The sequence below is a fragment of the Triticum dicoccoides genome, chromosome 4B (assembly GCF_002162155.2).
Source record: "Triticum dicoccoides isolate Atlit2015 ecotype Zavitan chromosome 4B, WEW_v2.0, whole genome shotgun sequence".
NCBI lineage: Eukaryota > Viridiplantae > Streptophyta > Magnoliopsida > Poales > Poaceae > Triticum > Triticum dicoccoides.
Genome location: NC_041387.1, coordinates 476,451,312 through 476,462,392, shown reverse-complemented (window position 1 = coordinate 476,462,392; position 11,081 = coordinate 476,451,312). Strand labels below are relative to the sequence as shown.

Genomic DNA, 11,081 nt, shown 5'->3' with positions numbered 1-11,081 from the left:
GCCTCATGTGACGAGATGGGCGTCTCCCGTTCGCACTCGCGGGTGGGCGCGCGGCACCGCCGCCCGCTTCCTCGGCAGCCCTCCGGTGCAGCGGCCTCGTCCGGTTACTGCTGTTCCGCATCGACCTCCGTTCGCTCTGCGTGCGCCGGCCAGGCTCCGGCGCCTCCTCCCCCGCATGTCTCTTCTCCAGCGGCCGATTCGTGGCGAACTTCAGGCCTGCCTCGCCCTCCTGCTGCTCCGACGATGGGAGCCGCCCCGGCCTCTCTGGCTCCTCCTGCTGCCGGCGTCGCCCCCGCCTGTCTATTGCCGCCATCTGCGTGCGGCCTCCCTCGCCTCCCGCAAGGCTGACCCGACCGTGCAGGGACTATTGGTCTCATGCGAGGTCCCGTCCATGCCCGAGTCGTCGGCCAGCTCCAATCTGGTCCTCACGACGTCAGCACCTACCTCATCGCCCGTCATTGCTGCTGCAGACGGCGGTCATGTCACTGGGCCCTCTTCCGACATGAGGGCTGGAGAGCTGCTGGCTGCCTCAGGTGCTTCCGATGCTTTGGCTACGGACATGATGCGGTCTTCGTGGAGCTCCCTCGACGACGACCATGACGAAGATGATGAAGATGGCGTAGAGCTGGCCCCACAAACGCTGCTGGCTTCCAAGTGCTCCAGCGGGGTGAGCCCTGAGCGTGAGGCAGCTACCTGCGAGGGTTGGCAGGAGGTGCGGCCGTGGCATGGTCCTCATCGCCTGGTGTCCCCAGCTCCGGCTTCGTACCCTCGGCCCATCCCTTCGTGGCTCCATGGTCGATGCTGCAGGTGCCTTGTTACTGGACAGCGTGCGGCGAAGTGCAGCGACCCCTTTCGATGCTCTCACTGCTTGGGGGACGGCCATCGGGCCCGTGAGTGTCGGAACGGTTGGCGTCCGCTCAGCTTGCTCGATAACCCTACTGCTTCGTCATTGTCCCGCCTCGACACCATCCATCATCTTCATCCACCTTCATGTCTGGCCCGGTCTGATGCCACGCTTCCCTCCAAGGCGATCCGAGGTGACTCCTGGCCTCCTGGGCGTCTGTTGTTTCTTCTTCTGCTGGTTCTCCAGCCTCGGCTGAGGTGATGCTTCAGTCTGTCTTTGCTGCGCAAGCCGAGCTGCTACGCTCTGAGTTGCAAGGCAATGGCTTCTTTACAGATGGTGAAGGCGATTCAGCCCATGAGTGATGTGATTGATTCAATGCACGGATGGCTGCAGCGGGCTGGGAGCCTTCTGGAGCGTGCAGAGGTTGCTCTGGGCAGGCTATCTCCAGCGACGGCTGAGGTGTCACTCCCTCCTCTGTCGCCTCCTCTGCCAAAATTTGTTGTTGACTTGGAAGGCGACAAAGATGTGGATCTCTATGGCTGCTTCTCTCCTCATGCTTCGGGCTTCTCGCCCCGTGTTGGGTCTAGTTCGACTCCCCGTGTGTTGCCGGACTTCGAGGGTGAGGCCACCGTCGAGGTTGTGTCCCCGGTGCTGCAGATCATGCCCGAGCTGCAGGTGTTGTGTGGTGCCGTGGTGGAGAACCTGTTTCAACTTTGTCGTTGGAGCAGCTCAAGTTGGACTCTCTCCAAGCTTCACAGGTGGACCTGGTGTCCTCCCCACCCCCCGTGGAGCTTCGTCGGGCGTCAGACAGCCTACCTCTCGACATCATGGAGCACGGAGTTTTAGACGATGCCGCCATTCCCTCGCCTGTGACCATCGAGCAGGTGATGCTGATTAGCATGACCATTCAGCCACTTGTGTTAGCACCAACCCCAAATTCAAATGCTCTCTTTGCGAAGGAACTTTGTGACTTGCTAGCCAGCGTGGTGGTTGCTAGACCTGGTTTGGGCAGGTCGATTGCTTGCCTCCGATGGGGACACCAATAAGGGACAAACAAAAGAAGGTGGGAAAAGGCAAGAGTGGCGCCAAAGGCAAGATGTCTTTGCCTGCTTGATTGGTTTGTCGTCGTGGGTTGGGAGGTGCCTCGGGATTTGTGGATATTGTGTATTCGGCGAGTCTGATGGGCCGCCTGTGCGGTTGTGGGGTTTCATGCCGTGTGAGTAGTTCGACTGTGGTCCGTTTGTATTGGTTTTCGCCCGGTTTTCCGCTAATTAACTGGGCAATTCTCTTCTTCTTAATTAATCGATGAGGCAAAACTTTTGCCTCCGTTTTGAAAAAAAAAACTAATGAACTACAGCATGATTTTCTGCAAGTTGGAGCAGCTAGAACATCAACCAGGTGATAGGTAGCGGCACACAATGAAAAGGGGAAATAGCATATACAAGCAGGTAGTATATATACCACAAGGCCTCCAGATTTAAAAAATATATAGTAGTACAATTAGCAGACTTTTTCGCTAACGAAGTGAATTCCTGCAGTTCAGATAGACATTGTAAGTGCTCCCTCCATCCCATAATGCAAGACGTTTTTTGACACTAGTGTGTGTGTCAAAAAACGTCTTACATTATGGGACGGAGGGAGTATTTTGATATAAGAAATATTACTACATAATTTGTAAAAATGGGACAGTATTTGTTACTACCAAGGTGATGTGCAATGTGCCTTTGAAGCCAGTACCAGGTGAGGTGGCTTGGTGATACATGAAGGGTAGGAGAGCCAAGCCAAAAAAAACAACGCCATAACTTACTCCGTCACCAACCCACGAAAAATCATGAGCCCAATCATCAGTGAAATGGGGAAGGGAGAGAACAGAATGAGATCTATTTATTTAGTTGTGGCTACCACCGAGAGAGAATGATGCTTAACACTGGAGAGGAAAAGAAAACTTCGCACATGCCTGATGTGGTATTTCTTATTGGCAGTACATACTCCCTATATGCCCTTGGAAAGCACACCCTCTGTTCCAAACTGTAATACATTTTGGCAGTTCAATTTGAACTGCCAAAACGTCTTGCATTTAGGAACAGAGGTAGTAACAAGTAGGGTTCTCAAAATACCACAATGAGATATAACTAACAAGTTTCCTAAGCAAAAAATACAGTTACATACAGAATTTTGTTATTTAATGCCTTAAGTTCAATCAGAAGAATGCAAAAGACTTACTCTTTTGGTTCAAAAATAAGCTCCTTAAAAACAGAATATCCAGCTAATGCTGCAACTCCAAGTCCCGCGAGTATTACAACACTGTAAGAAGCCCCCTCAGCAAAAGTCACCGGCTTCTCGGGTATATTATATGTAGGGGCATCAAAGGGATCTTCAACAGTTGACAAGTCCTTTTTCTCCTGAGGATAAAGAGGGCAGTGATCTATAAGCAATATAAGAATGAAATATGATTCAGCATTGGCTTGCACCGTAAGGCAAAATATTAGTTCTTAAATAGGAAACATGAACAACTATTAAACCATACAAAGAGTTACTTTGCTAATAATTTTCAATTTGGGTCAAGATATATACATGAACAGGGAACCGCAAAAACTGAAAGAAAAAAAACAAGACATTAGGTGATTAATATTTCTAAGGGAAACTAAATACACAAGAAGAGAACAGACACACTCAACTCTTTCAATAAATAAACTCTAAACAACAGAATTGGTTTGTCCTATTAGACCATTAATTCCTACCTTGTCATCAGCCATGGAATCTGGGTTAAACAAAATGAAGATCCTAATTGGGTTATCTCATGCGAGAAAATCTAGAATTCAAGACCAAAGAAGCACCTAGAAATTTATGTATACTGATACAACCAATGAAACAGAACCTTTTCAGCGTGATTGTCCCATTCCGATAGCATTTAAAATAGTACATACTATTCTTCAAATATTGTTTAAAACAACCCCATTACAGAGGCTAATGTATACACATTCATCAATAGTGATACAGCCACTTCCTGATGCACTGACACCTACTCCCTCCGTTCCGATTTACTCGTCGCCGTGGTTTTAGTTCAAAACTAAAACCACGACGAGTAAATCGGAACGGAGGGAGTACATAATTTAATCTTATGAAAATGGAAAGAAGCTCACAGAAGCTGATGATGTATGCACAGGTGCTTAGTCAGTACTGCAGAGTGCAGATGGTCACAAGGTGACACAACTAATAATTTCATATATTGTCCTTATACAATTTATAGTAGCATGTTCAAAATATGGACGGCACTGCTCAAAACTATACGAAGAGAAGACTAAAACAAGCAGGAAAATGTACAACACGACATTGAGTAATTTTAATAATCAAACACGAACAGAACTAGCTAGCATCATGTACCTCTTTGGGATTTTGGTCTGAAGCTTGTGAGGAGTAAGATGCAGATGACCTTATTAAAGAAGGAAATGTTTTGCGGTACTCCTGCATTGTCAGAGGACTAGAAGGGCTTGACTTGGTCATGTACCACCTTGAATTTTTTTAAAGAGGATGCTGGAATGTTTGCCAAAAGAAAACCATGTCTGCATTAAATAGGGTCCACAGCAAAAGTGGGCACAGTACTGTAAATGACTGTTCGTCCAGATTCGACAACAAAGATCACAACAGTCGAATAGTTATTTAATATCTTTATTGGGTACCAAACATATGATAAATTTGATCAATTAAGTTTTATGTACAAAGTACAAAAGAGTATCTCACATTTGTATTATAGAAATGGCAGAATGCTCTCAAAGAAAGGTTCCATGAAGAAGTTTAAGGAAGTTTTTTCAGTACGTTTTCTAGTAAAATTAAGATTAAAAATTAAAGATCATGACAGTAGATATAATAATAGCAGGATATGTAATTCTATCCTTGAACATAGAGGTAAGAGATGTTACTAAAAAAATCCTGACAGGACTTATAAAAGTGGGATAATTCTTGGCGAGGAGTGGATATAATAGCAGGGCACACAATTCTATCCAAACAATCCCTTATAAAAGATGTTAACAGAAAATAAACAAAATCCTGAGTATCACTGGCTGATGATATTTCTGGGTGGCTACTACATCAGCCACCATGTAAGTAGTGCATTTAGAGCATCCAGGTGCACGTGCAGGTGTTCAAGCCCAACGAGACACTAAGTAGAACTGTCTTCAACAAGGGAGCTACTGGACAGCTATGCTTTGTAACACCATTACCTGTAGCTGGGGTCTAAAAACTAATAGTATTTCAATTGTACACATATGAATTAGGCTAATCTGGTATATTTCGGTAACAGCAGTTCTGCAGACAGAACCAATAGTAGATAATGCCGAGAAACAGTATAAGTTGTAGCCTTATGGAGTATGCTGCGGATATTTGACTGTTCAAGATGTTCTTTTCTTGTAATATCCCATCCCAGTTCACAAAACCTCGTTGGACAAAGTTAGTTCATGCAACGTACAAAAGGCTGGATGGCCCTTTCACAACATCAGGACTCCGTTTAAGCATCAAACATATGAAGAACACTTTATTATAACTGCATTGTAAAATAAACTTATTTGTGAACATAATTTCATTCCAACTAAAGCAAACCAAGTGTTTTAAATTCCTTCTCACACAGCACCAACCACCAGGAACAAAAAAAAACAGATGCAACGGTAGCCAGAAGACCAAAAGAAACGGAATGCAGACACATAAGAATAATTGAATTTTCATAATACAGCATCATGCAGCAAACTTCAAGATCAGAGGTGAGAACCTTCAGCCTTTGCAACATCCTGGTGAAAGTGTAGGTAAGAGTAAAAAACAAAATCAGTCTTTGTGTACATTGCCAGAGAAGAAACCCTAAACTATCTGAGAAAAAATTATGGTATGTAAAGAATGCTTTAATGTCCTGAAGAATATATGCACTTAGATGAATTTTTTTTGGGGGGGAACGGGAGGTAGGAGAGGAGTGCTGGTAGTTTACAAACAAAATTTCACAGGAATCATCCACTTATTAGATAAATTACAAGCACATGCATTGCTCAAGACTACAAGTAGATGGTGTGAGCAGCAACAACATGCTAGATTGGCAAAACAGACTGCACTTAACTGACTTAAGTACTACAGAGAGCTCGACATTGAGGACCGATTGCTACTTAAAATCTGACACGAGTTGGCCTTAGGAGACCAAAGAAGACACCTCGGTATAGAATAAGTCCCAGTTAGACCGAAGAAATCAGGAAGCAACGACAATGGCGTCGAGACCGACGTCGGCATTGCGTCGAACACCTTGTGTGGGGTATAGGGCTATCTACTCCCGTCACTGGTTTACCTTGTAGATGGCGCCGCCAAGTGGAGCGCGCGGCAGGCGACGAGCGGAGGCCTCTGCCGCGGTGGCGAGGAGGCGGCGGTTGTGGTGGTGGAGCAGCCTCGTGATCCGAGCGGCCATTGATCCTTCTCGTTTGCTTGGGGGAGGGGAAGAAGAAGAACAGGCGAGATGGGGGAAATAGGAGTATGGACTGCGGTTGGGTGTCTTTATTTTGGAGCCGTTCCATCCAATGTTCGATTATGAATCCGACGGCGAGGGACATTTTTGCAGATGCTAACCGATTTTCACGCCTGGATGGACGTTATCCAACGTTTATTAAAATGTAACCTTTAATATATAAAATTGTAAAAGAAAATAAATTTCCTGGATCAGTAAAGAAATATAAGATCGTTTAGATCACTTCTTTTCAAAATAATATGAGCGCTTCTTTTTTCTTTTCTTTTGGAACATACATACGCGCATACACTCATCCCTATGAACGCACACACGCACACCCTATCCCAATAAACACCTCCATAGGCGCCTCGTGAATAATGCAAGCATCAGGACTTGAACCCTGGTGAGCTGGGGATACAAATGTCCCTCTAACCATTCAACCACGTATTGGTTTGTGGTAGTACATGCTTTGACCGGTGGGTTCTGGATTCAACTCTAGGGCCAGATGATCCGCCCGTTCGCATTGTTTCGTGTGTTGCTTACCTCCCGTGTTTGTCATGTCATTATCCTTTTTGCAAGGTGAAATGATCCACTTCTAAAACACGTTTAATAGTGTACTTCCTTTGTTGCAGACTAATTGAAGTTCTAGTCTGTTTTAAGTCAAACTTCAATGAGAAATATGTCAACATCTACATCATCAAATTGGCTTCGATAGATTCATTATGAAACATATTTTCATATTAGATATATTTGAAATGGTCAATGTTTGTTTGACATAGAATAGTCCTAGAGTTTCAGTTATTTTGAAACAGAGAGAGTATATATGTTTAACCATCAAATGTATATATGTCGCGGATCGCTTCTATGTCACCGCATTTTGTTATGTACCATATTTTCATATTAGTGGTCGATAGATTCATTATGAAACATATTTTCATATTAGTGGTCGATGTTTGTTTGACATAGGACGTCTTAGAGTTTCAATTATTTTGAAACAAAAGAGTATATCTGTTTAACCATCAAATATATATACGACGGGGGTCGCTTCTGTGTCACCGCATTTTGTTATGGACCATCGCGCCTGATGTGTTGTGTATGCTAGTCCTCATTTAAAGCAAAACTACCACTCACACTCTTTCCCCGACACCACAACACCGCACAAACGTAAGGAGCATAATCCATGGCTTCTTCGCCTGCAGCCAAGGTACCAGAAGCTCTTCCCCTCAGCTTGTGCCCCTGTTGCCATTGCGGATCTAGGCCGAGGGATCGACTTTACAAGTGTTGGCTCCTTCATGTAAAATAGTTGCCATCAAACCCCCACCGCCTCCGACACAATTTTAAACTATTTTATTTCTTTATTGTCGACTCATATAAATCTTCATCCTGCATCTGGGAAGTGCACTTCTATGAGTGGCAATACACATAAACAACAATCCTTGCTAATGCTACATATATGGTTGCTGTCCGGCTACTGCTCGAGCAGCCATCATTAGTCAGGCTCATAGTGGTGTGATGTCTGCTTGGACTACGTTAGTATTTTTCCAAAGAGGAAGGGATGATGCAACACAACAACGGTAGGTATTTTCCTTAGTTATGAGACCAAGGTTATCAAACCAGTAGGAGAATCACGCAACTTGCTGGGCAGCACGGCCATGGCTGCCCTGAAGGCGAGCCTGAGGGCCTGCAGCGCGCCTTTGGTGTCTCCTGCCACCATGAGGACACCGTTGCTGCCAGGTGTCAGTGTCAAAACCGGCGGATCTCGGGTAGGGGGTCCCGAACTATGCGTCTAAGGCTAATGGTAACATGAGACTCGGGACACGATGTTTACCCAGGTTCGGGCCCTCTCGATGGAGGTAATACCCTACTTCCTGCTTGATTGATCTTGATGATATGAATATTACAAGAGTTGATCTACCACGAGATCGTAGAGGCTAAACCCTAGGAGTTAGCCTATGATTATGATTGTTGTTGTCCTACGGACTAAACCCTCCGGTTTATATAGACACGGAGGGGGCTAGGGTTACACAGTCAGTTTACAGAGAAGGAGATCTAACATCCGAATCGCCAAGCTTGCCTTCCACGCAAAGGAGAGTCCCATCCGGACACGGGACGAAGTCTTCAATCTTGTAGCTTCATAGTCCAACAGTCCGGCCAAAGTATATAGTTCGGCTGTCCGGATACCCCCTAATCCAGGTATCCCTCAGTAGCCCCTGAACCAGGCTTCAATGACGATGAGTCCTGCGCGCAGTTTGTCTTCGGCATTGCAAGGCGGGTTCCATCTCCGAATACTTTGTGGAAGATTTTGAACACAAGGATCGTGTCCGGCTCTGCAAAATAATTTCCACACACCACCGTAGAGAGCACAATACTTTATAAATCTAATCTGCTGACAATTTTCCACAGCGCGTTCTCATGCCGCGGCCTGGTTTAATACGAACCATTTTTCTCAGCCTGCCACGACACGCACTACAAGGCGGTTTTATAGGCACGCCTTGTCGAAGCAGAGATCGTGTCCCCCTTATCGCGGGATTCTCATTAATACGGGTGCGGGTAACCCAACCACGCCCGTTGGCATGACTCCGTGTTTTTAGGCAAGTCCCAAACGCTTACGCTGAGGACGCTTGGTATTCACCCTCTTTATAGAGGGGTCGAGGCCTATCCCTTTCTTACCATGCTCGCGCCTTTTTGCATCTCGAGTTCCAACACCCGAAGCTCAAGCTTAGGCACTTCGGATCTCCAATCATGTCCGGATCCAACCTTCAAGGTCGGTGGATGGCCTCCTCTGTCACAGAGGAGGACATTGCGAAGCTCAGGGAGGCCAGATATCTGACCGCCGATGTCAAGCACAGGCTTCCTGCTCCAGGGCAGGTCATCCCCACTCCCGAACCCAACGAGAGTGTTGTATTCGTTTATCACTTCCTCTGAGGCTCAGGTTTTACCCTAGATCCCTTCGTGAGAGGGCTCATGTTCTATTATGGGCTAGATTTTCACGATCTAGCTCCAGATTCCATCCTTCAAATCTCGTCGTTTATCGTCGTGTGTGAAGCCTTCCTCCACATCACCCCACACTTTGGCTTATGGCTCAAGACCTTCAATGTGAAGCCGAAGGTGATTAAGGGGCGACACGCGGAATGTGGAGGCGCTGCAATAAGCAGAAACACCGATGACCCATGGCCAGAGGGTTCCTTCCTGGAGGTGTCCGATCTGTGGCAACGGAGGTGGTTCTATGTCACAGCTCCCCGAGGCACAAAGTGGGCGGCTGCCCCTGCCTTCCGCTCGGGCCCTCCGCCTCAACTGGCATCATGGGCCAATGTGGGACTGGACTGGGGGACTGCTAATGATGTGCCGACATTGTAGAGCCACATTCAGGAGCTTCTTGAGAGGGATATCAGTCTTGTCAGAATCATTCAGGTAATGCTAGTTCGACGGGCCCTGCCGTGCAAGCGTCGACCTCTCCGGATGTGGGAGTTCAATCCGGAAGGTCCGCGAACCATTCAGCACTTCTTCGACATGACGCTCGAAGGGATGTATAAGTTATTCTTTGAACCACAAGTAAAGTGTCGGACACCACCAAGGATGCGGGCCTGAGCTGCAACCGCCCAGATACCCAAGTAAGTAACCCTGTAACCGAACACTTTGCTTATATTTATCACAACATTATTCTGAAAACTATCAGCGGCCAGGATTGGCTTAGCAAGGCGGAGAGGATCAGGTGTCCGGCCCCACTTCCCGAAGGCTCGCCTAGTCCTGCAACAGCCAGGATGCTTAGACGTGCGCTAAGCCAAGTGCCTTCGGGGAAAGGGGAAGAGAAGAATAGAGAAGTCGAGCTTCACACATTGCACATCCAAACCGGGGGAATTACCGTCTCAACAAAGGAGGATAATCGGGGAGGTGAATCCAAAGTTTCCTCCCCCCGCGGGAAGAAAAGGGCCGCCTCCGAAGACTTGGAAACAGAGGTGCCTAAACAAGGGAAGAAAACTTCACTAGGGGGCCCTTCCTCGGAGGGCGTCCTCACCGCATCATGTCCGCAAACGGGCCAGCCCTCCACCGAGCTGTAAGTTAATCGTGAATAAAAAGATATTGCTTCCTCTTCCGAGGACAATAACCAGGATCTATCTTTTGCAGATCGGCTAGTAGCTCTTCTCAACAGAGTTCGTCTTCGGGGGATCTTCTTCCGAAGATGATGGAGAGTGAAACCCCACCTGCCTCTCCGCCCCATGGGGCGGGCGACCCTGAGGTGTTGTCATGGAGGAGTCCAGATCCGCTAGGGCCGGAAGCTAATACTTCAGCCACCCCGAGCCCAGCGTGCTTGGCTCGCATGGAGGGCGATAGGAAGGGTCCGGGACAGTCCGGCGCCTGGCCGGACACACTGACGGGTTTTCTGGAGCGAGCTGCTCTCTCAAAGGATCACCGTATGTTGATGGGTGTGGTGTTGGAGAAGATTTCATCCGCCACAAGCGGGTTGAATGAATCTTTTACAAGCCTGCTCAAAGGCTTTGAGGTACACACGTAATTTTTCGGTTGTACCGCACGCGCTAGGTGTGCTCCGTATAGATAGTAGCCCCTGAGACTCTGGTTGCCAGCCATAGGCGGCAAACGGAGGATCATGCTCCCAGGTAGTGATCACAATGCACTTATGTGCATATGGCTAAGGGTCCGGCGATAGACCGGATCGCTGGATTCGCCGAACTGAGGCGACAGATTGATGTGGTGGACGCCGACATCACGCTTGTGAACAAGCGGTTTGACGAGTCACAGAGTATG

At 47.3% G+C, this 11,081-nt stretch overlaps 1 long non-coding RNA gene across 1 annotated transcript; it reads right to left on the bottom strand.

Moving 5' to 3' along the window:
- Nucleotides 1–4,227: 4,227 nt before the first annotated feature.
- LOC119290964 lies at nucleotides 4,228–6,351 on the bottom strand. The gene is made up of 3 exons (XR_005142123.1): nucleotides 6,165–6,351; nucleotides 5,607–5,625; nucleotides 4,228–4,378 (listed from the first exon to the last, which is right to left on the bottom strand). It is a non-coding gene; the product is annotated as an uncharacterized LOC119290964 (long non-coding RNA).
- Nucleotides 6,352–11,081: the final 4,730 nt, after the last annotated feature.